This window comes from Mobula birostris, chromosome 10, assembly GCF_030028105.1.
Source record: "Mobula birostris isolate sMobBir1 chromosome 10, sMobBir1.hap1, whole genome shotgun sequence".
Taxonomy (NCBI): domain Eukaryota; kingdom Metazoa; phylum Chordata; class Chondrichthyes; order Myliobatiformes; family Myliobatidae; genus Mobula; species Mobula birostris.
This window is the reverse complement of record NC_092379.1, coordinates 49,885,358-49,904,777: the sequence shown is the minus strand read 5'-3', so window position 1 is coordinate 49,904,777 and position 19,420 is coordinate 49,885,358. Positions and strand designations below refer to the sequence as shown.

General features: G+C 47.6%; 1 protein-coding gene across 1 annotated transcript in view; it reads left to right on the top strand.

Moving 5' to 3' along the window:
• LOC140203672 (uncharacterized) overlaps positions 1 to 19,420 on the top strand; it is an 85,140-nt gene that overhangs the window by 15,509 nt on the left and 50,211 nt on the right. The window lies entirely within an intron of this gene.

Here is a 19,420-nt window from a genome sequence, read left to right as displayed (position 1 = left end):
TAAATAATGACCATAATAGAATCGATGAAAGACTGCACCAACTTGGGCATTCAACCAATGTATTTCATCCGGGTCCACACAACATAGGCAAGTAACAGCAGTCCGATTTGCAGCTGAAGTGTACCACAGCTACGACGTCCCAGTGGTGGTATGAATGTTCAGGGATCTGGCTGGGGTTAAGCTTCAAGAGTTGTTGGCAAAGTGCCTTCGGTTGCCTCCTTTCCGTCACAGATAGCCTGGTTTACTGATGACCGTGGTGTTTGGTGTTGAGTAGATCGCAATGTGTCATCCGCACTGGAACAGCTTGCTGGGTGGCGCGGGTAGTTCTGCAGTGACTGTCAGGATATCATCTGTTCCCGTGGCTTCCGCTCTCTCCAGCTTTATTTTGGAATGTGGGTTGAATCCAATTGGTTTTGGGCCGACTTCTGTTAATGTCAGAGGAAACAAGAGCTGGATTTCCCAGTCCGTGCTGGCAGCCGACAAAGGTCATTATATTGAGCACTCACTTGTTGGGACTCACCATTGTTGGGTTGGGAATGTTTCTCGTCCAGGATGCTGTAATAGTCTGCACCATTCCTCTCTCAGATGGAGTAGGACTGCAAAGCTTTCGTCTGGTCGGTGGGTCGGGAGAACCCACCAGTAAGCTATTGCCTACTGTCTTGACATTTGCAGGCTTGTGTTGCAGCTTTTTTGCTAGAGAGCCTGGTGCTGTTCCCTGTTGACCTGGTTTGATTACAACAGCAGAATGAGCTGCAGGGTTACAAACCGCGATGCTGCCGATGGCTCTTTGTACCTGTGGAATCCTGTTTTCAGGGCTGCTGGCCCAGAGGCAAGCGAGACAGCCAACATCTGCAGAGGAAGTTCTCCAAGCCGCTCAGAACAACCTGCCAGCTGATTTTCTTATAGAACTGCACGTCAGAATACCTAAGGGAATCAGTCCCGTGTGACACAGTTATACAGCACTGTGCAAAAATCTTAAGCACATGTAAAAGCAATCGGTAAAGCGAAGACGCTTTAAAAAGTAATGAAATGTGCAGTTTCCAAATATCAAAAGAGCAGTAAGCAGTATAAAACCAAAACAAATCCATTTTTGGTGTGACCACCCTTTGCATCAGTTCTCTCGGGTACACTGATGTACAGTATTATAAGATTATTGGCTGGTAGGTTGTTCCAAGCATCTTGGAGAACTTGCCACAGTTCTTCTGCAGACTTTGGCTGTCTTGCTTGCTTCTGTCTCTCCAGATAATCCCAGACAGCTTCGATGATGTTCTGTGGAGGCTGTCCTATCTGAAACCATATAAAAACACTAGGCTGCTGAAGACTTTTGAACAGTCCCTGTAGTTCACACATCAGGGCACAATGACTATTTCCAATTCCAACACAGACAAGTGCTCTGGCACAAGTCAACCGGAGAAGGTCAAGTAAATTTCTTGATTTGATCTACTCCGCAGCCATTCCCTCGAGGATTTGAACGGCTCCATTGGTGATAGTGCCACCAAGCCCAGATATCCCACCTCTCCCGGAAGTTCCGGGAGTCTTCCGCATATTAATAGCAGCTCCCTGACGCCCGCAAATTATATACAATACCCCGGAAATAAGAGGGGGAGCAAGCATCCTGATTGGTCTCTTTGTGCTAAGTAGACCTATCAGTTTTCTCTGTGGGCGGGCTTTACTGTCGACCTCTGTCTCTCCATCAGTTCAGTTTCGTGTCCTGCACTGCCATGGCAGAGTGTTTCAAAATAAGAAAATATAAAACGTACTTCACCCCAGGCTACACTAAAGTGTACCCCTGCCTAATAGGGGTCAAAAATAATGACAGTGTTGCTCGCTGCACTGCACTACAGTGCCTTTTCTAAAGCCCATGGTGGGTTAAGACTGTAAAAGACATGTTGAGGTGAGTTTAACAAGTGTTGTTCGTTCATTGGCATAACTAACGTTATTTAAACTAGCTGGCTAGCTGCTAAGGAGCTACTCTATTGATGTCCTACATGATGAGGCCAAACTCCTTGTCGGCTTGCTTAAAGTTGTAATAGAATTAAAAAACAACTCCATGATAATATATAAGCACATATTTTAATGTCACATTTTCTGCATATACCCAGTTTACAGATTACAGATTGGTTTACAGATTAGACAAAATCACTAAACAAAGTATTACATAAGACAATACAATAAGGATACACCTTATGCTTTTATTTCTTTTAGGGACCACAACATATTAGGGAGGCTAATCACAGGGAAGGCTGCTCAAGTATGTCACAGTTCTTTTCAGCAGAGCCACATCACAGTACAAGGAAAGTTTGCAAAAGAAATAGAAAAGCTATTTGCATTAGCATTGAGATTGCCAACAAAATACTCAACAAGGAATATATATTCCTTGTTGAGTATTTTGTTGGCAATCTCAAGTGTGTCTGCGTGTGTGTGTAAATAGTTTCAATATGTGTCAAATAAACTGCTGTGCTCTTTCATAATCAAATGTCCCGTATACATGCGCCCTTGGAGGTCAACGGGGGGAGGGATATGGGGTTGCAGGGGGCAGGGGTGCTTCCTCCCTGAAATGAGTTTTTGCAGGGTGGGATGTCTGCAAGCCACTAATGGTAGTGGACACTCACGACCTCACCTGGAGCACGTTGTGCCCCCTGCTACTTGCGAGTTTGTTCGTCTCTTGGTATTGACTCCTCAGCTCAGAAGGGAAACATGGACAGTCATCTGGAGTTATTCCAGTCTGTGTCAGGGCTTATGCTCTGAAACATTACGGATGACAAGGCAAGGTCTCCTGTCCCACTTGTAAATCCTGAGGGCAGCACCGTGGTGTAGTGGTTAGCTCAACACTTTAGAGTACAGGCGACCTGGGTTCGAATCCCACGGCTGCCTGCAAGAGGTTTGTACCTTCTCCCCGTGACCGCGCGGGTTTCCTCCTGGTGCTCCGGTTTCCTCCCACAGTCCGAAGATGTAGCGGTTGGTAGGTTAATTGGTTATTGTAAAGCGTCCCGTGATTAGGCAAGGATTAAATCAGGGGATTTCTGGGCGGTGCGGTTCGAAGGGCTGGAGGAGCCTATTCTGCACCAAATCTTGTTAAAGAAAAGTACCACTGTCCTGCTACCCGGACACATTATATGGAGCATCGAGGAGGAGGAAGCTGGCAGTGGAGAGGGTGAGACTATGAGAATACAGCTATGTCAGGCTGCTGCTCAGTTTCTGGATCAGCTTTACTGGTTTTGGAGGAAGAGATGATGCAAAAGCCAATGTTGTTGAGTGGAAAATCGTACAAAAAGTAGCGGATACGGCCCAGCCCATCATGGGTAAATCCCTCCCCATCATTGAGCACACTTACACAAAATGCCATCGCAGGGAAGTGGTGTCCGTCACCAGGGACCCCCACCACCCAGGTCATGCTCTCTTCTCGCTGCAGCCATCAGGAAGAAGGAACAGGAGCCTCAGGACTCACCCTGCCTGGTTCAGGAACAGTTATTACTCCTCAACCATCAGGCTCTTGAACCAGAGGAGATAACTTCACTCACCTTCACTTGCACCATCACTGATCCATTCTCACAACCTTTGGATTCACTGTCAAAGACTCTTCCTCTCACGTTCTCGATATTTATTGCTTATTTATATATTTTTTTTCCCCTCAATCTTTTTTATTAAATTTCGAATTGATAAACATAACAATGATAATGATACAAAGAGATCAGGATTACATTAATAATGGTTAATGTATACAGACACAGATGCCGAGTAACATATTATTATGACTATTTCTTTTTGTATTTTGCACGCATTGTAGTTTTCAGCATTCTGGTTGAATGCCCAAGTTGCTGGTCTCTTATTGACCCTGTTATGGTTACTATTCTATAGACAATATATATTGAGAATGCCCACAGGAAAATGAATCTCAGAGTTGTATACGGTGACATATATGTACTTTGATAATCAATTCACTTTGAATTTTGAACTTTGGACAGCGAAGTGGCTGGATGTAACTTTGAAGCGCCCATGTTCAGTGCTTTGGTTTGCGTTGGCTTGGCTGTTTGGCCTTACCAATTGTCGTTTAACAATGTTGTTCTGGTGCACCTGAAAGGCTCAGACTAATTGTTGTCATTTTGGATTCTTGGACGAGGCAGGTCTCTACAATCCAAATTACTTGCATTCTTTGTTATTCAATTAAATTCCACAATTAATATTCATTTATAGATTGAGATACAGTGCAGAATAGGCCTTTCTGGTCTTTCGAGACATGCTGCCCTGCAACCCCTGATTTTCCTCATTCCAGTTTCATTCTCTCACTTTTGCCCTTACCTGCCCATCGCACCACCGTCTTGCCCTACTCCCCCGGTGCTCCTCCACCTTCCTTTCTTCCATGGTCTTCATCCCTCTCCTCCCAGATTCCCCCTTCTCCAGCCCTTTGTCTCTTTCATCATTCAACTACCCAGCTCTTTACTTCACCCCCCTCTCCCGCCCCCAGTTTCACCGATCATTTACTACCTTGTATTTCTTCCTCCCCTCCCGCCACCTTCTTTTTCCCCTCTCATCCTTTTTTCTAGTCCCGTCAGCCCGAAACGTCGAGTGTTTATTCCTTTCCATAGATGCTGCGTTACCTGCTGGGTTCCTCCAGCATTTTGTGTGTGAACTCCTGATCTGACCCCAGCCTAATCACGGGACAATCTACAGTGACTGGTTAACCTACCAACCGGTGCGACTTTGGACTATGGGAGGAAACCAGAGCACCAGGAGGAAACCCACACAGTCACGGGGAGAAAGTACAAACTCCTTACAGACAGTGGTGGGAATTGAACCCGGGTCGCCTGTACTGTAAAGCGTCGTGCTGACCACTACGCCACCGTGCCACTAATATCTCTGGATTGACAGTCCAGGCCTTACATTATCAGTTTGCTAATTTCCTGACTGTACCGTCACCATGCTTTTGATGGGCCGTGGCAGTGAGGACTGTCGTTGTTCTGGTAGTATGTGATGAAATAGTGTAAAGGGAGATTTACCCTCTATTCAACTGGTGCCACAGCGAGAAGACTGAATGAGCAGGGAACTCCCATAGTCATTTTAATATTTACCACATTAAGTAGTTATGGCACTCTCTTTTTCAATCTTTTTACTAGTTTCAGCATCATATACATTACAGAAAAATAGATACAGAGAAATTGGGATTACATTATTGAAAAGACAGTTTAAACAAATATAACCTCAATTGACACATAATTCATGAGCCTCCCAAAATCTCAAAAAGTGCAGCTCTAATACAGAGCTGTGGCATTCTCAGGCTGTTGAGTTTTCATTAGGAATTGGAAGCTGATTTGGATGTGCTACAAAGCTGAATTGTAAAACAAAGGGGACAAGCAGAACGTAGAGCAGCCCGGTGCCAGAACAGGCCCTTTCACCTATAATGTCTGCACCGCGCCCCAAAAAACCCAGGGTCAACTGAACAGCAGCACGCTGCCCGCGCGGGGGGCGGGGGGGGGCGGACTCCCACGGTGTGCAGAGGTTGTCAATTCTTCCGATGATAACGTCCTTTCAACGTGCTGGTGCTTTTGGGTTAACTGCTCGCTGTAAATTGCCTCTTTGTGTGCAGCCGGTTACTGGGAAAATTACCGCAGCAAATGATAGGTTTGGTCTGCCTGCTAGCATAGAGCTGATGGGTCAAATGGCCTCCTGTGTTGTATAGAAAAACGCAGGCTGAAATATATTTCTCTGTGCTGACCATAGTTTGGCTTAAAGTGGATGGAAAAGAATGGGGATTGAGTGAAAATAGTTTGCCAGTGTTAACAGCTGGAATTTCCTTTCCTTTGAGAAGGGAAGCAAAGACGAGTTATCAAAGCGATGTGAAGTTTAGTGACAGCAGATACAGAGTGCTTCAGCTTGTGGGAAAAGCAAAGCCGGCGGCTGTCAATAAAAGATAATTCACCAAGAAATCCTGAGGATTTGAGGAGTGTTTTATGACACATAGCTGGCTGCGGATTCTGAACTGCTGGGTATATTCAATACCGAGCTTTGGGAAGAGGAACATTAAAGGGATTAAAGGATTCAGGGACTCGCTTCGGGAGAGTGGCACGAGGGGATAAAGTCATTCAGGCATGGTCCTACTGAGAGCAGAGTCCGGACAGAATGGCTTCACCCATGCTCCTTCAGATACTTTGTAAAGTCAGGAGAAGCTGAATGATTTATACTGTTGCACTTTAAAAAGGAGATAAAGTGAGCACATGAGGGAAAGAGAGAGAGAGAGAGAGGGTGGCACGAGGGACGAGAGAGAGAGAGGGTGGCACGAGGGACGGGAGAGAGAGGGCGGTACGAGGGACGGGAGAGAGAGGGCGGCACGAGGGACGAGAGAGAGAGGGTGGCACGAGGGATGGGAGAGAGAGGGCGGTACGAGGGACGGGAGAGAGAGGGCGGCACGAGGGACGAGAGAGAGAGAGAGGGCGGCACGAGGGACGAGAGAGAGAGGGCGGCACGAGGGATGAGAGAGAGAGGGCGGCACGAGGGACGAGAGAGAGAGGGAGGGTGGCACGAGGGACGAGAGAGAGAGAGAGAGGGTGGCACGAGGGATGGGAGAGAGAGGGAGGGCGGCACGAGGGACGGGAGAGAGAGAGAGGGCGGCATGACGGATGGGAGAGAGAGGGCGGCACGAGGGACGAGAGAGAGAGAGGGCGGCACGAGGGACGGGAGAGAGAGAGAGGGCGGCACGAGGGATGGGAGAGAGAGAGAGGGCGGCACGAGGGATGGGAGAGAGAGAGAGGGCGGCACGAGGGACAGGAGAGAGGGAGGGGGTGGCACGAGGGATGGGAGAGAGAGGGCGGCACGAGGGACGGGAGAGAGAGAGAGGGCGGCACGAGGGACGAGAGAGAGAGAGAGGGTGGCACGAGGGATGGGAGAGAGAGAGGGGGTGGCACGAGGGATGAGAGAGAGAGGGCGGCACGAGGGACGGGAGAGAGAGAGAGGGCGGCACGAGGGACGAGAGAGAGAGAGAGGGTGGCACGAGGGATGGGAGAGAGAGAGGGGGTGGCACGAGGGATGAGAGAGAGAGAGGGCGGCACGAGGGACGGGAGAGAGAGAGAGGGCGGCACGAGGGACGAGAGAGAGAGAGAGGGTGGCACGAGGGTGGGAGAGACAGGGCGGCACGAGGGATGGGAGAGAGAGAGAGGGCGGCACGAGGGATGGGAGAGAGAGAGAGGGCGGCACGAGGGACAGGAGAGAGGGAGGGTGGCACGAGGGACGGGAGAGAGAGGGCGGCACGAGGGATGGGAGAGAGAGAGAGGGTGGCACGAGAGATGGGAAAGAGAGGGTGGCACGAGGGACGGGAGAGAGAGGGCGGCACGAGGGACGAGAGAGAGAGGGCGGCACGAGAGACGGGAGAGAGAGGGCAGCACGAGGGACGGGAGAGAGAGGGCAGCACGAGGGACGGGAGAGAGAGGGCGGTACGAGGGACGAGAGAGAGGGCGGTACGAGGGACGAGAGAGAGAGGGTGGTATGAGCGACGAGAGTGAGAGGGCAGCACGAGGGACCGAGAGAGAGAGGGTGGTATGAGCGACGAGAGTGAGAGGGCAGCACGAGGGACCGAGAGAGAGAGGGCGGCATGAGGGACGGGAGAGAGAGAGAGGGCGGCACGAGGGACGAGAGAGAGAGGGTGGCACAGAGGGATAAGAGAGAGGACTGTACTGAGATTTTATCGACAGATTTCTGTTTCCTGGAGAACGACTCCTTCATTAATAATGGTGACTATAGACCCTCAGTTACTGAAATAGTTAACCAACAAGTGGCAACGCAGCTACTGATTTTCAGAAATGTAATAAAGCGCTCTTTAACACATTGTCTGTGAATGGAAGAAAGAGAAGACATTGCACAATTGATTCTGGTAAATAACTTTCTGTTATGAATAAAGGCTATTTCGATTTAAAACAACCCAGGGAGTTCTATCCTCAAGCTTCTTCGGCTTTAGAATCTTAAAAGAACTACATCTGTGACCAATCTTTTCATCACTCATTTTAAGTTCTTTCTCATATCTTTAGACTGATTACACCCATTTGGAAGTTTTACTGAAGTGAAAGTGGATATGGAAATGTAAGCTATTCTCACGCTACGGCACTGTTGGAAGTTAACTGGGGACGAGACACACGCCTCCCACAGCAGCTGGGGCCCATCTCCCTCTCTGACTGGGTGCACAACGCACGTTTAAGTCTCCCGTCGCTGAGTGCCCTATCCTCCCTTTGTGCAGAATAATCAGCGCACTGCCTGACTGGCTGCCCAATCAAAGAGGCACCGAGCACTCCATTCTGAGCCAGAAATTCCTGCTGGCTAAACAGGAAGGGCGGGGACCAGCCGAGGGGGGCTTCCCAGCTTGCTGAAATCACAGGACCGACTCGCCAGAGGGCAGGGGTACTGCCGAGAGTCAAGCCATGCGGAATCCAGAACCACAGCAGGCACAACACCTTCCCAATCACGCACAGGGCCTAACCTTACCCCACACATCCCACTCACCTCATTCTTTTCAAATACATCCCCGCTGGAGCCAATTCCTTCCCACTGCACAGAAAAACAACAGGGACAATAACATCCCATGACATTATCAATAGGATGAGCGTGTACCGAGGCTTTGGGCCTACCCAGGGCTGTTCAGGGGCTTTTGGACCTAAGGACTCAGGCTGGTTCAGAATGTCTGCTCGCTTCTATTTTTTGATTGCATGATTTCCCCCCTCCCCTTTCTCTTGCTTTTGCAGGCATCCCACCCTGCAAAAACTCATTTCGGGGAGGTAGCACCCCCGCCCCCGCAACCCCATACTCCCCCCCCCCAACTCGGTCGACCTCCAAGGGTGTATGTAATACTTTGTTTAGTGATTTTGTCTAATTTGTAAACCAAGTTGGATATATGCAGAAAATGTGACATTAAAATATGTACTTATATTATATTATCATGTTTATTCTATTACAACTTTAAGCAAGTCTACAGGGAGTTTGGCATCATCACGTAGGACATCAATAGAGTAGCTCCTTAGCAGCCAGCCAGCTAGTTTAAATAACGTTAGCTATGCTAATGAACGAATAACACCTGTTAAACTCACCTCAACATGTCTTTTACATTTTAACCCACCATGGGCAATAGAAAAGTCACTGTTGCAAACAGTGCAGCGAGCAACACTGTCATTATTTTTGAGGTCGACTGTAAAGCCCGCCCACAGAGAAAACTGAAGGTCTACTTAGCACGAAGAGAGACCGATCAGGATGCTCGCTCTCAAAAAAATCGATTTGCAGGATATTGTATATAATTTCCGGGCATCAGGGAGCCGCTATCAATATGTGGGAGCCTCCCGGAACTTCCGGGAGAGCAGGACGTCTGTTTTTGGCCTTTATTGTATCTTAATTGGGTCCTTTTGGGTTTCTTGCTTTGTGGCTGCCTTTAAGCAGACAAATCTCGAGGGTGTATTGTTGATAACACTCTTTGGTAATGAATGTTCTTTGCAAGTTTGAACTTTGAACCCCTGCTTCTCCCACTCTCCACATTGTCAGCTAACACAACCCATTCCCATGCTCTCTGACCGCAAAGCTGTCACACAGCAGAGGCAGCTTTGGCTAGACTCGTGCATGGACCCAGCTGTAGAATCAGTTTACAGAATCTGGAAGGCTAAACTGAAATGAAGGCGAGGTTGTTACTGGAATATTGCACTTCATCCCAAGAGGCTGGATTGCAAAATCTCCACCTCTGCCTTTCGTTCTGGTTACTCCATAACCCTGGATTGAAGTTAGACATGGCAGGTGAACCGAACCCCCGATTTACAGCTGTTCAGGGAAATCTGCCTTTAGAGAATTGCATAAATCACAGCCCAAAATCTTCAGATACCAAATAAAATCCACTATATTGATACTGAGTGAAAAAAATGTTTGAAGTAATCTGAGACTTACTGCCTTGAAACAAGATGTGTTATTGACTGTTTTCTATGAACGTAATCCCCCAACTGGGGGTGGGGCTGGGGGTGGGAATGGGAATAAGCTCCCACTACCTATTAAATGCTCCCGATGGTGTGCGTCTCAAATAGTCTCTGACAATCAAGTCCAGCTACTGGCTTTCACACGTGGCTTGCTACCAAGCCCAATGGACCCGTTTCTACTGACAGGAGAAGGGGCAAAGGTGGGTTACTGGTGCCTTAAAACCAGTGGTTTTGGGCAGATGGTGCTCGCCAGCTCACTTAGGAGTAGGAAATCTCTGATCTGAAACCTCCGCTGCCTTCTAGCTATGTTCACTCATGGGGAAGCTTCGGGAGTAAACCCTGAGGAAAGATCCAGAGCTGGAGTCCTACGTTGAGTTCAACGCTGACTGGCAGCTCCTCCGATACCAGACATCCCGCCTCTCCCGGAAGTTCCGGGAGTCTCCCGCATATTAATCGTGGCTCCCTGATGCCCGCAAATTATATACGATGTCCCGGAAATCAATTTTTTTGAGAGCGAGCGCGAGAGCAACCACGAGAGAGAGAGAGAGCGCGCGAGTGAGAGAGAGACAGAGAGCGCAAGCGGGAGAGAGAGAGAGAGCGCGCCATTACAGAGTGTTCCTAAAAAAGAAAATATAAAACGTACATCACCCCAGACTACACTAAAGTGTACCCCTGCCTAACAGGGGTCAAAAATAATGACAGTGTTGCTCGCTGCACTGTTTGCAACAGTGACTTTTCTATTGCCCAGGGTGGGTTAAGACTGTAAAAGACATGTTGAGGTGAGTTTAACAGATGTCATTCATTCATTGGCATAACTAACGCTATTTAAACTAGCTGGCTAGCTGCTAAGGAGCTACTCTATTGCAGACATCCCACCTCTCCCGGAAGTTCCGGGAGTCTCCCGCAAATTGATGGTGCTACCTCCCTGAAATGAGTTTTTGCAGGGTGGGATGTCTGCAATACCATCGGTCTCTGCCGTTCCTCTGGGTTCATCGGCTGTGTTGGGCGGGGAGGGGAGCTTGCTGCGTGGGCTACAGCTCGCTCTCTGTATCGTGCTGCCCTGGCTCGTGTTTTACGTAGACGGCTGGGACACAATGTCCACGGTCAACCCTAGCCAATGGAGGACCTCTGAATCCCCAAACCCTTGGGAGTCAATGTAGTGGTCAAGTTGACATGTTGAAGTCAATTAAAGGGAATTTTAGAAACATGGAAACTACTCCAAGAGTCTAAAACTTGAGTGAGGGCCACAGTGGAAAACTTGGGCCCTGGATGTTTAAAACAAGAACAGTACAGGCAAAATTTATTTACTCAAACTCTTTCCTAGCAAGGTTATAGATACTGGAAGCCGATAATAAATTTCAGAACAATGTCTCAGATAGACCCTGCTATCCAAAAAATTTCCTAGCAAGGTTATAGATACTGAAAGCCGATAATAAATTTCAGAATGATGTCTCAGATAGACCCTGCTATCCAAGCGTGTTAACCCCAGGTGGGAGTGGATGTCGCAGAGCGCTCACTCCCACCTGGATGATGCTGGTGGCATTGTGAGAATCACAGTATTTTGATTTCACTAGTGCCTTCAGTACAATCCAGCCACTTCTTCTGAGTGAGACACTGCAAAGGATGGGCCTAGACAGATCCACTGACAGGATTACTGACTAGATAGACAGATAGTTTGTGCGGCTGGGTAGTTCTCTGTCTGAGATGGTGGGGAGTGGCACTGGAGTGCTACAAGGGACTGTCCTACCTCCGTTTCTGTTCACACGGTACGCCTCAGACTTTCAGTACAACTCTGAGTCTTGGCACTTGCAGAAGTTCTCTGGTGACCCTGCGGCGCTTGGGTATATCGGAGGTGGGCAGGAGTCGGAGAACAGAGGGCTGGTGGACAAGTTTGTGGAGTGGTGCGGGAATGAGGCCAAAAGCAGGGAGACAGTGACTGGTTTTAGCAGGAAGAGGACTGTGACGAGCCCTGTTTACATTCTGGGAGAAGAAGTTGCGGTGATGGAGCTGTACAAACACTTGGGTGTTCCCCTCGACAGCAGACTTGACTGGAAAACCAACACAGAGGCTGTTCACAATGATGAGCAGACTCTACTTTCCAAGGAAGCCCAGATCCCACAATGTGTGCAGTCATTAAGTTATTATTGAGTGTATAATATTATCCTGTACTTTATCATCAATTAAGACTGCACACTGCTGAGTGTGTTTGTAAATGTTGCTGCTGTAACGAAAGAATTTCCCACTCAGGATCAATAAAGCACTTATTATTATTGATAGATTTGTGACAGTTACTACGAGTTGAATGCTGAACTCGAGTTGGCTAAGCAACTACTCCTGTCCACTCGGGAGCAGGTGGATCAGGGCGAGTGGCGTTACACCATGGCCCCGTTTCTAACCCAGCTGTTCGCCACACCAGTTACCCCCACCACCCCCCGCCACGGTTTTCTTACTGACCATCAACGAGAATTCCGAAGGATAACCTCAACTTCTTAAAGGGAGCAGGTCATTGTGGCATCAGGATACGCAGAGACACACTGTAGAGGTTGTAGGTACACCTCTGTGCTGATCTCGGGACCCTCCCCTCCTCACTGGGTCAACATCAGACCAGGGACCAGGTGCCAGGAATTCTACCAGCCTTGGCCAATTGTCAGTGAAACTGACAGATCTGGAGTACGCTGACTTAGGATAAATTGTGTTAAGTGCAAAGTTAAAGAAACTTTGCAAGTCACTTACTGATCAAAATGTGAATGACTGTGAGGAAACAGGCTTGTGGCAAATGGGGTATTCTGACTCCGTGGTCACCTGCCACCCATCCCTCTCCACTCTCTACGTGGATATCTCCCCTCCACACAGTCCCAGCTGCAAACGTTGGCCATCCCTTTGCTTCCACAGATGCTGCTTTATCCATTTAATTCCCCCTGGTATTTTGTTTCTCAGAGACTGATACAACCCTCGTCGGCCAAATGTGAAATGTAAAATGCTGCAGTGTCTTTTCCTCTCATTGGGAGTGGCTGTCTCCGCTACAGTCTGGATTACTCTGTGCCAGTTGAATCAGGCAGAGAACTCGCTTGTCCATGAGGAGGTGTGATTCTACTCCCCGGATTCCTGGGGCTCATTTGCGTTCCCTGACCAACAGATTAGCTTTATCTCTCACGTCGAAACATACAGAGAAACGTTAATTTGTCGACGACCGGCACAGTCCGAGGATGTGCTGGGGGCAGCCCGCAAGTTTTGCCATGCCTCCAGCCCCAAGATGGCTGGCCCACAAATTACCAACCCTAAGCCCAACGTCTCTGGGACGTGGGAGGAGACCAAAGCCAGAGGACGTGGGACCCACGTGGAAGAACGTACCAATGCCTTATGGGCGGCGGTGGACTTGAACCCGGGCTGCCGACGTGACTCCCTCCCTCCCAACACATTCCAATTCACCATTACCCGCTGCGTCACTTGACTGATATTAATAAGAAACCCGAGCCTTTTGAAGGCGGCGTGCTTGGCCACAGCGGCCTCTCTGGATGCAGTTAAGCGCCCGTTTGTCCTTTGTGACTTATTTTTATAACAACCAAAACATCGAGTACTACAGGTCGCCCTCGCTAGCCAGTTGCTCAATAGTGGTGGAGCTGGACGTTGCGTACTGTTTTGCCATCTGCTACCCAGGACAGAAGCCGCCAGAGGGGCTGCATGGAGACAATGCATGGGTCAACAGTGCAAGTGCTTGTCTTGGACGTTTTTCTTGTGATCACAAGACCCTGCTGGACACTGGTGATGTACTGTACTGAGAGCCCGGTTCACTGGTTCTCCGACGAGACCGCCGGCGGGGGAGCTGCCTGGCCTCGGTTGTTGCGCAGACCAGGCCCTCTGCCTGTTGCAGCCGCCCAGGGAAGGAGACTCTGGGGCGGGAACCTGTGCTGGGTTGGGGCGGGTGGGCCCGCCCTTCCGGTGTTCGCCTGGTGGAAGACAAGTTGGATTGTGCTCATCTGCGACTGAGCCAGCGTGAGATGAGGAACTGTTGTGGATTCGTTCTTGCAGAAACGTGGCTCCTGGACGACATCCTGTGCACCACTAATCTACGGGCCATGACACTCGGGGACTTTGGCTTTATTATTTATTTGTATGCTTTTCTGCTATCGTAATTATATGAGGGGAGATTGATAAGTTCGTGGCCTAAGGTAGATGGAGTCAATTTTAGAAAACCTAGCACTTAGTCCAGCGGTCGTGGCGCATACAGATCCCTTCTTTGTAGAAGTCAGCATCTTGGACCTCCAGAAAGTGGTCCACAGCAGGGGTGATTGATAAGTCGGTGGCCTAAGGTAGAAGGAGATGAGTTATTAACTTCAAACTTTCTGCATTTTCACTCAAAGAGCTGAACTGCACATGCATGTAACGAGAGCAGTATAACTCATCTCCTTCTACCTTAGACCATGAACTTATCAATCACCTCTGCTATGGACCACCTGGAGGTCCAAGACATTCTTGTTACATGCACGTGCAGTTCAACTCTTTGAGTGATAACGCAGAAAGTTTGAAGTTAAGAACTCATTTCCTTCTATCTTAGGCCATGAACTTATCAATCACCCCTGCTGAGGACCAATTCTACAAAGAAGAGATCCGTATGCTCCACGACCGCTGGACTAAGTGTGTACATGTAGGAGGGGACTATGTTGAAAAATAAATGTGCTAGGTTTTCTAAAATTGACTCCTTCTACCTTAAGCCACAAACTTTATCAATCACCCCTCGTTTGTGTTACCTGTGCCTTTTGCTGTGTGTGACTGTTGGTTTTGTGTTTTGTATCTTGGCTCTGGAGGAACCCTGTTTTGTTTGGCTGCATTCACATGTATGGTTGAATGACAATTAAACTAGAGTAGGTACGGCAAAGACCTGGATAATGTCATGGACATTACAGGTGCCCCTTCTGACAGTCATTAGTTGCAAGGACTCGCACACATGTTTCTATTTCCTCTTGGTTCAGTGATGGGTGAAGTAAGATTAGGGTCAGTGGTGAGGAGGTTTCTAAAGATACTCACTAAGTAGTGTTGTGGCGTAAGGAAGTTATGAGGAGTATAGGCAGGGTACATGATAGCAGGCTTTTTCCATTGAGGTTGGGTGTGACTACAACCAGAGGTCATGGGTTAAGGCTCAAAGGTGAAAAGTTTAAGAGGAACGCAAGGGGAAACTCGGAGAATCATGAGAGTGTGGAAGGAGCAGTCAGCACAAGTGATTTCAGCATTTAAGTGATGTTTGGCTAGGTACGTGGATAGTGGGGGTTTGGAGGGTTACAGTCCCAGTGCAGGTTGATGGGTGTAGGCAGATTAAATGATTTGGCACAGACTAGATGGGCTGAATGGCTTGTTTCTGTGCTGTGTTTTTCTATGATGAGTATTCAGAAGACAACTATCCAGGATTTCTGAAGATACAGGAAAGTGGCCGAAACAGAGGGAGATAAGGTGAGAAATGTATGTAAAAAAATACATAAGATTCAGACAACATGTCAAGGGAGACCAGGCTTCCAACTACATCGTTGCTCTACCATCCTTGTACTGAGATTTATTCAACAAAGCACCATGTTTTGGTGTACAAATTGTCAGCAAAGCCAGCATTTATTCCCTACAGTGTGTGTGATGAACTTTCGATTATTCAAAAGTTGGCCCAGGGCTTGCAGTAACTTGGACCCAGGGACGATGAAGGAACAGAAAATATTTCCAAGTCAAATTGCAGTATGACTCAAGGGGGAATTGTCTTGTAGTGCGGTTCCCACGCACTAACTCACAAGCCTTCTTCTAGATGCTAGGTAACTTGCTCTTTCAGTACGTAGGACAACTGGTGACAGTTTCAACAACAGGTTCGTAGAACCGGCCACAGTTTCCCTATCATTTTGTAGGAGAACCGGCCACAGTTTCCCTATCATTTTGTAGGAGAATTGGCCACAGTTCCACCATCTGTCTGTAGGGGAACTGGCCACTGGCCTGTTTTCATTTGTATTGTAGAACCACAAAACAACAACGATATACAGGAAGTTCATCTTATCAGAATGCCCCATTATTTCAGAGACACATCCTTTGTTTCCATGGATACTACCTGGCCTGATGAGTTCCTCCAGTACTTTGTGTGTGTTGCTTATGATTTCCAGCATCTGCAGAATCTCTCGTGTTTATGATTTGCTGTTCCTCTGCCAAGCCTCTTTAAGGGATGTCTACCCTGAGGAAGTTTAAATCTTCTCACTGCTCTCCTCTGTGATCACCTATCACCCTCCAGCCATCCTCCTTCTCCTTTTATTCTGGCATCCTCCCCCTTCCTTCCCAGTTCTGAAGAAGGGTCTCCGCCCAAAACGTCGACTTTTGGGCATGGGCTCGAGCTCCGCCGCCTTGATACGACTCAACCTGGCCTTTCCAATATGTTGATTCCTCTCCATAGATGCTGCCTGACCTACTGAGTTCCTCCAGCATTGTGTGTGTGTTGCTTTGGGTTTCCAGCATCTGCAGAATCTCTCGTGTTTCGGATCACTCCCTTTGTGGTCACCTTCCTTGCTACCTAGTTTAGCTTGTTTGTCTTGCTCCATTTTGACGAGGTGTTCTGTCCTGGACAAGTTAACTGTCTCTCTTTCTACAGATGGTTTCTCATCTGCTGAGAACTTCTTGCATTTTATTTTAATTTCAGAAGTCTTCGGTTCTGTTGTTGATGGCAAATCAATCTTGGCAAAAAACTTCAGTAAATTTTAACCCTGGTGACCAATGGTTGGGTTTGAACGTCGCAGAATACCCATGGTGGTACATGTTTCACCACCAGGTTCGGAGCAGTTATTACCCCTCAGTCGTCAGGCTCTTGAACCAAAGTTCAAAGTTCGAAGTACACTTTATTGTCAAAGTATGTATACTTTATACAACCTTGAGATTCGTCTCCTTACAAGCCGACATGAAACTAAGAACCTCAATAGAGCCCATTAAAAACGAGACTGTCCAAACACCCAGTGTGCAGAAAGAGAAAAAAAACAAATTGTGCAAACAATAAATCAAGCAGACAGCATTCAGAACTGAAGTTCAGAACTCCAGGCACCAGTGCAGCACAGAGACGAACAAACCCCGTGGAGGAATGAGCCAAAATGGCCCGTTTCTCACCTCTGACCCCGACACTCTGACCATTTCAATCTGAGCCAGTGCTTAAATCATCCAAACCTTAGGTCATTTCTTGCATGGGCTTGAGCTCCACCAACTCAATACCACCCGAACCAGATCTTTCCAATTTGGCTTGGTTCTTAAATCGACCAAGCCTCAGATCTCTCCTTGCCTTGCCTCTCCTCAACTCCACTGCATTGAATTACCTGAACTTACCAATTTGGCTTGGCTCCTAAATCGATCAACCCACGGATCTTTCCTCACTTTGCCTCGGCCCTGCTGCATTGAATTTCCTCCCAGTCTGCTCCAACAACACTAGTCTGCACGTGTTACAACCATCCTGCCCCTGCAAGACTCCAGCCACATCACAAAAGGTGGTTCAGCTCAACTGACAGATAAGCCACAGACCATTGTTCGCAGTGATCGCTTACCAGAAAAAAAGGTGAAAAATGCAACAATTAGTTGCTTTCTTTGTTTCATTGGCCACCAGCAAGTAGTCGCTTAATCCGGTAACTAGCACCATCATAAACCGGAAGTCTAGATGGGATAACTTCACTACCCCATCACTGTTCCCATAACCTAAGGACTCACTTTCAAGGAACATTCATCTGATGTTCTTGATATTTTTTGCTTATTTATTTATGATTGTTGGTTATTCTTTTTGTATTTGCACAGATTGTTATCTTCTGCACTCTGACTGAACACCCTAGTTGGGCAGTCTTTTTTTGATTCTTTACTGTTACTCTATAGATTTATTGAGTATGCTCACAAAATAAACCTCAGGGTTGTATATGGTGATACATATGTACTTTGATATTACATTTATTTTGAACTTCTTTGTTGGCTGGAGCATCGAGTGTAAAGGGAGCTGCATTCACCAAGTGTAGAATTTTACGCCAAGTTTCCAAGTTGTACCTTGTAACGGGGGGAGACGCTGGGGTGTCAGTCACTGCAGGGAGCCCTAGACTCCTGGAGAAATGGCATTGTCTGCTTCCTACTTCAGTTTCTGGTTAAGAGCAACCGCAATGATGTTAACTGTGTGGGAACTTGGCAACTGGGATGAGGTCGTATATCAAGGAGAATTGACTGTGCATTTGAGATCTTCACTGTCCCAGCAAGATCTTCACGGTTGGACGTGTTGTGCATTCAGAGAAGCTCTTCTGCACGCCACTGTTGTATGCACGGTTATAAAACAGGCTGTGTCCGTAATATTTTGGAAATTATAATAATGGTGGCGATCTCACTAAAACATACAAGATTCTGGGCAGTGCAAGGGCAGGTAGATATTGAGAAGCCTTCATGAATAGGAGATTCTTCAATTAGGAGATTAGTTGCAAAGGTCCAGTCATACTGAAGTGTATGTAGAAATATTGTTTCTCTGAAGAGTTTTGGGGGGTTAAATCTTTTAAGGCAAAGTTAGATAAGATTTTGGCAGGTCTGGGAATTGAGAGCATTGGACCACTGTGCAGGAATCAAGGCTGGCACAGATCTCCCACGTCCATACTGAATGACGGGCCAGGCATTCCTTATTGTGTGTTCAGTATTCATACGCTGCAAATGTTCTTTCATGGTTGTGGGGGTGGAGGTGGGGAACTGCCTTCATTAGAAGGAAATGTTAGACTGGGCTTGCCAACATATCATCATCAAAAAAGTTACTTGCTATGTATCACCTCACGCTTGAATCTTATCCGGATATTGCAAATACAGATATAAACTGTTTGATTGCTGAAGAGTTGAAAATAGACATTAATCAACAGGCGACCTTATTCTAATATCAATAGGGAAGGCAAGTCAGTGTTGAAGCTGTAAAAGGTTTTGGATCTAGAACACCGCCTTAAACTCCTACAGTTATGTCCTTTGTTGGGATGGTCACAGTTCAAGCTCTGTGCAAAGTTTGGCTTTATTTATTTATGTTTCGTAGTGTGGAATAGCCTCTTCTGACCCCTTGAGCCACGCCGCTAACAACCCCTGGTTTAACCCTAGCCTAATCACAGGGCAATTTACAGTGACCGGTTAACCTACTAACCGGTAGGTCTTTGGACTGTGAAGGGAAACAGGAGCACCCAGAGGAAACCTGTCACAGTCACTGTGTTCGGATATGGCCCAAGTGCCGTGCGAGAGACACTGAGGCGGGTCAATAGTTCACAGAATTTAATGCAAACAGAGTTAGAGGGAAAGGTAAACAATAAACGCCAGGCCAAACAGGGCTGATAATTAAAACTCTCAAATGGAAAACGAAGCCTACACTGCGGCTGAAGGAATAACTAGATATAAAATGAATACCGCTAGTCTTCAGGATCAATTGACTCGACAGTCCAATTTCTCAGGCAAGGCCGAACGCAAGCAGGCAGCGAATCGTTGCTGTGCTGCGCTCAAGTCTC